The 6,602-nt window shown below is 44.5% G+C and overlaps 1 non-coding gene across 1 annotated transcript; it reads right to left on the bottom strand.

The window, feature by feature from the left end:
* Positions 1-3,204: 3,204 nt before the first annotated feature.
* On the bottom strand, positions 3,205-3,291 carry TRNAS-UGA (transfer RNA serine (anticodon UGA)). The gene has a single exon. It is a non-coding gene; the product is annotated as a tRNA-Ser (tRNA).
* Between the last annotated feature and the right edge of the window lie 3,311 nt (positions 3,292-6,602).

Raw genomic sequence — 6,602 nt, forward strand, 5'->3', positions numbered from 1 at the left:
TAGCTGATGTCACTAGCCTTAACTTCTTTATCTACTTGAAAGCTGATGAGAGTACGGCTTTCTTAAAGGAAGTGTCCGTCCCTATGATATTATATCATAGTAAAGAGCCCTTGGATTCGCCTTTTTCCGTAAGCCTAAAGGCAAGGGAAGCTCTTCGTCGAGCTTCTTATCCATTGAAAAAGACAGACTTCAACTTTAAGACTAAAACCTGCCCCTTTATTATTATTAGTAAGTAAGATAGGTTGCTTGAGCCAATCCTTAAATCGTGGGAGGAAAAGGCAAAAAAGTGAGCCCACCCAACTAAAGGAACGGAGAAATTCTGAACTTCAATAATCGAAGAGTGGTCGTAGGTGAGCCCACCCCAGGCAAATCCACTTATCGTTATCTTGCTCCTGGTCAAGCTCCCGTACCCGCTCCTTTCCGTGGGCTTTCTTTCTGCTTTGACTTGTTCCTTTTCTTGCTTTCAGGAAGTCGTCCTTGACGAGGGCCCCTTGATAGCCGGTCTTCATTGCCAATGAGAAAGAAAGGCTCCTGCTTGTGTGCTTAGTCTAGCCTTGCAAGCAACCTCTTCCTACCAGAGGACTACCATATACCGATCCTTGCTGTTACCGCAAATCGATCAATTCGTTACTTTTCATCGGAAGAAGTAGCACGCAACTCGGAAAGAAAAACCTCTGATGCTCCTTTTTTCTTAATGATGCAACTAATGTAATGCCTAGAACTGATCTATTGCAAGCCCGGATATTCGATTCCTAACAGAACAACTCATGTGTGAAGTAGATAGATAAGTAGAGTTGCTTTCGCTTTGTTAACTTACGTAAGGTTGCGTAAGATATGTGAATGTAGTTACGTGAGCTTGCTTGCCTCACTTTCCTAATATATTGTTGACAACACTTGCAATAGGGCGTAGTGTTGCGCTGGGTCGTCTTGTTCGGAAGCTGATTGAGAAAATATGCAGGCACAAATTGGATGCGTAAACCTTGGACTCATCAAAGCTATGCTATGGCTATGTACTAGTTGATGAGCTTGCCTCCAGTACTTGATAGAAGCCCATGACTCTCTATCTGAAAGTGGTCTTGGCCGTAAGCCAATAGGCGTAGTTGTAGCGAAGCGGCGTATATCGTAGTTGTTCGGATAGCAAGCTACCTGACGTGATAAGGCTACTAGTGCCCTCCACTCGTGCCTACTTTCACTAACCTATAGCTATTGCATGCAAGCTCAATCTTCTATCTCGCATTGCTACATGCTCGAAACAGCCAATTCGCTCGTATAGCTAACGCAACCTATAGAGTTTGGGGAGTGCTGCTATTCTTTCCAAATGGTCTCTGAGTGCGGTCTGTCAATTCCTGTTGTAGACATCTGAGGAGAGGGGGAAGAAGAGTAGACTTACTACTTTTGCAAATCAAAGAAAGAATTTAAACAGACATCAATCATCTAATCTGAATTCTTTGACAATTAATAGATACCTATCATAGAAAAACCTTTCTCCAAGGAAGCTTGCTTCTTGTTCCAGATTTGATCTGATCCTAAAATAGGTTACTTTGCTTTCCGCTCTATCGGAAAACGTTCTAACGTATTGATTCCGTAATTCTATTTCAAAAAAGAGTGAGACTCAATCTCCTTATGCCATCCCACGCTACCGAAGTAGACTCGCTCCGTCTATGTGTCCTGAACCCGAAGATAGAGACCCCAGCTAGACCTATTTAGTTTAGTTGCCTCGGGTGAGCTGAACTACCAGAACTAGTTCTTTACAACTCGTGCCCCGGAGCCCTCTATCTAGAATAGCTCTCTCTAGATTTCCCAGAAATGTTACCAGAATAAGTTACAACTGACTATATCTTCTTTTCCCAGCGACGCGCCCTCCCACTAAGCTCTCAACCAATCCAAGGTTAAGAAAAGAAAGAACCAATGGAATAGTTGCGAATAGATCAGTCAAACCTCATCAAGTCCAGGTTTTGTAGGCAGGTATCCGGATAGGTTTATGGTTGGAAGAGATAGACACGAACGGATAGCCTTGTATGTATCGGTATGAACAGTGTTCAGGTTTAGGAAGAGTAATTTGAACAGAAGGGCTAGCTGTGCTTATTCTGACAAGGCTGAACATGAGTTGCTCTCAAAGGACTTGACTTCTGAAATCTCTATTCTACGTTTTTCAACTAATCCACACGAGAAAATCCTATCTTTCAAGCTTTCTCTCACTAACTTCGCCAATTGTCCTTCGCTCCAGATGGTCAATGTCTTCAGACTAGCCATCAGCCCTTGGCTTCTGTACCCTTCAAACGCAAATAAATAAAAATAAAGAATTTCAGCACGCGCATCCGTTTTCTTGCTCGAAAAAATGATTCAATCTGACTTTATCGGTATTCTGGATTGAGTAAAAAAGGGATATATGAAGTTCAAGGCCTTGCCAAAACCGTCATGGCCCTATTATGTATAGGCCGTACTAAGCCAATAGTGAATAACAAACTCTTTCCTGCTCCCTCGACCCTAATTAACTCCCATCCTGCCAAGCCTCAGCTGCCAGCGCATTGTATCTAAGCACACTGCGGCAAATTGATACAAGTAGCTAAAGATCTCGCATCCGACATCCCCGGCCGAACGGTTAGGCAACACTAGGGCGCCTGGGTCCCAATTCCGTTTACCAAACAAGATGTCGAGAGGCGAACTCTGTAATTCCCCCCCAGCAAAAGTGATAGCAGCTGTAGCATCCGTGTGGAAGAGGGTAAGCTTTCGGCAACACCTTTTTCAGATTGGAAAGGATGAATACTTGTGTTGGGTCCTGCAGACCAGGATAGCCTTAGATCAAAACCTAAATGTGCCAGGGGTTGATCATAGAAGCCAGGGCAATAAGTATTCAGGAATTTGAGCGCTTATGTAGCTAATAACTCTGCCACCTGAATACTTGATTCATTAAGGTCGTCACCCAATACCCGGAAGTCTCTATCGTTTTCTTTGTCTGTTAAGCTTCACAGGGTTGGGACTCCCTAAATCAAACTGCAATCGCTGTTTATCAACCACTCACGACGACACCGAGATCTTCGACTTAGCTCCCACAGGTCTCGGGGCGGAAGATAACGAAAGGGAGACAAAGTCCTAACTAAATCAACACACAATAACCTCAACCTTCTACCATCCATCATATCAGTCGAGTCGAGGAGATTCGTTCTTATCTATAGATAAGGCAAGAGAGAACTTATGACCTCGCGGATGGAGAGGGATTCGAACCCCCGGTATTCCTATCAATACTTCGGTTTTCAAGACCGACTCTTTCAACCGCTCAGACATCCATCCCTGCGCTCGCCCGCCCTATCTATCTGCGCGCTGGCAGGTAGGGGCAATTCTATGTGATTCGCTACGCTTGCTTGCGCTCCACCCCGTAAGCTAACTATATTGCCTAGCGGTTAGCGACACTTTTCCGGTAGTACGAATCGCTACGCTTCGCTTCTTTTTCACCGTCGGTTGCTGCGCTCCCTGCGGGTAATAGCAAGAGAGTGAAGAACGAACGATCATCAGTTAGCAGTGAATGAGTCCGACTTGAGTTCGTGAGTCAAAGGCGTGGCAAGAGAGCGAGTTCGACTCGCGAACGACCTGCAAGTGAAGGACCGATCCTTTAACGCCAGTACTGTTGCGAGACTGGTACTTGGGGGCTCACGAGCAACATATAGACTAAGGTTGCCCATCACTCCCTTGCTCCTTTTTGAAGGCCCACCGCTCCCCCTTTCTTTAAGCATCTATCCCGGCTTGCATTTTGGGGCGAGTACTACAGTTCCTCCATAATCACACAGAACGCCTAGCTTCGTAGAGCTGCTCTCTCCCCAGTCCACAACAAGGTGTGGAATCTGGATCTACAGTGTGTTCTGACTCTATTGGATCAAGTCAGATACTAAGCCTTCTACTACTACTTAGGTACTTAGGAGAGAAAATGCTATATTTCATAGATTGGACTCTCTTACTGTGTTTTTCTCAGGGCAGTTCCCGAGCCGGGTTCCCTGGATCCATTCTGACCTAATTGGATGAATGAAGAAGGGGGCGAGCAGATACGACGGCCTCTTTTTAGCCGAATAAAGCTGGATCTACTACATAGGGAAAGATTAAGAAAGCAAGAGCAAGCCTACTCTACTATCGATTCAAAAGGTAAACTGCCCCCGAAGACTTTATCAATGAATGGATCAAAGAAGGAGGCTCTATCTATGTCATCGTATATAATAAGGGAAGAAGCCCGCCCCTGATCGAAGAATGAAGAAGCTAGCCCGGGTAGACTTTAAGAGCTCTTGCTCTGCCTATCCCTATCGCTCTGCCTTCTTTCCCCTCGCCTCTGTAAGGAGTGATTTGTTTGGACAAAGCCGACCAGGAATCCAACTGAACGACACGAGTTACTCTCCCGAGCCTCCTCTTTATTCAGAAATGAAACCAAGCCATCTGATCTAACCTTAGGAAGGCGGTATGGATTGACTATAACTAACCAAAGCGAGTGAGTGGGATATTGTGATACTAAGAAAGGAAGCAAATGTCTCAATCTGGCCAACAATACCATTTACATCAGTCGGCATGTTCTCTGCGACGAATCTACATTTCCTTTTCAATCTGTGCCTTAAACTACTCCCACTACTTACTCCACTTCAACATCTTCTCATACAACTCTTCCAGTCATCTCCTCAGTCTCTGCTTCTCCTCTTAATTCCTCTCGTCCACCTCCTCCTTCCCCATGTCCTTAACACTCTCAACAACCGACACACTCTATGACCACTCGAACCACAGATCGCACTATGAAACCTCAGAAATTCCCTGATTTCATTGCCTACTCATCTACCCTGCATCCATTGCCTCCTTCCAATCAAGAGACTAAACCAACATGTTATTCAGGGGCTGTTAAACATCCACAGTGGCGCTCTGCTATGGCTTCAGAGATTTCAGCTCTTGCAAATAATGGCACTTGGGTACTGGTACCACCTAGTCCTAACTACAATATAATTGGTAGGTTGTGGGTTTACAAAACCAAACGCAAGTCCGACTGTACGATTGAGCGGTACAAAGCGCGTTTAGTCGCCAAAGGGACTACTCAGGAGGATGGTGTTTCGTGATTCATTGAAGCTACTCCCAGATTCTTTAAGTTCTTTAGGTCAAAGTCTCTGCCCAGAGCTCGGCAGTAAAGGTGAAGTAGATCATACGTCTGTAGTTATGGATAATTTCGCATCTAGGAAGAGGGAATTGGTAGAGAAGCAAGACATATTGGGTGGTATTATGCTGATCAAAATATCTATTGGAGTCTTTACGAGCTTTATATTACTACAAGGATGATGACCTTGTCTTTTCTAGCGCTAACCATCTTTAGGAAGGATTATTATGATGAGATGAGTACACCTATAGCAATTCCTCATAGGACTGCTGATGAGTTTCTTCATAGGGGAGACTATGGAGGTCATGCGGATGTGTATAAGCTGTGAGAATTTTTTCTATTATGACGTTCGCTCTCTGTATCCGTTTATAATGAAATCATCCCCAATGCCGATAGGTGCAGCTAAATGGGATGGTAATTTACAGGGAGAGGAACTGTATGGCTTTCTCGAGGCATATGTGGACTGTCCTGAAACAATGAATAAGCCATTCCTTCCATATCGATCATAAAAAAGACTGGATTGCTTATTTTCCCCGGTTTATCGGAGTTTACTATTCAGAGAAACTTCAATATGCTGATATATTTGGATATAAAGTCAGACCTCTTTGTGGCTATCTCTATGATAAGGGTGATGGTTTATTCGATAACCACATGGCCCCTTTTCCCTTTAACGCAACTAGGTAACAATACCTCGCTACCTGTTGCTGTCCTTTTTAAACCCGTGGGAAACTTCATCATCAAGTGAGGTGGAAACTACAGCTTCGATTGCATTCAGCCTTCCTCGTCCTAATATTGCATGATAGGCCGGCGTCCACCACCATTGACGGTCGCTATGGCCACATTCGGAGACTTCCAAAACTGAACTGGAAGATGGTACCCAAAGCTTATAAGGTTTAACCGGTAAAGCTTATGAGAGAAGTTCGAACCTGGGACAAGATTTTATCATCTCGTTCGAGAACTTCTTTATGCAAGAAATGGGCTACCCGTGTCGACCAGTACCCTTTTTACTCGGTGCAGTACCCACTCGGAGAACGTGAGAGTATATTCCCCCGCCCTCTTCTAGACTTTATACACTTGTAAAAATATGTCATGCGCCACTGGCGCCTTCTCTGCTTGCTTTTGTCTCCCTACGGTGTTTACATACACTTCCCACCATGTGGCATGCCATTGACTCACTTTTAGGACATATTTGTACATCTTTTGTCTCTATCCTAGTCAACTGGTACGCATGGCGTAAATAAAGATGACCCGACCACCCCTGTTCACCTTCCTCAAACCCAATTCAAATGATGGCTGTGAAAGTCAGAATCCTTCCTACCTAGGAAACTCTCATCAGAATCATTGATGGTATTAACTGACGGCTGTGTGGAAGGACTACTATCTCGTACATAACTCTGTGTACACTCCGTGTTGATAATTTGAGACCTAATGGACACATCATACATAAGAACCCGTTGTCGAGATTCCATCAATATCTTGCTTGGCA

Source organism: Oryza sativa, chromosome 4 (assembly GCF_034140825.1).
Source record: "Oryza sativa Japonica Group chromosome 4, ASM3414082v1".
Taxonomy (NCBI): domain Eukaryota; kingdom Viridiplantae; phylum Streptophyta; class Magnoliopsida; order Poales; family Poaceae; genus Oryza; species Oryza sativa.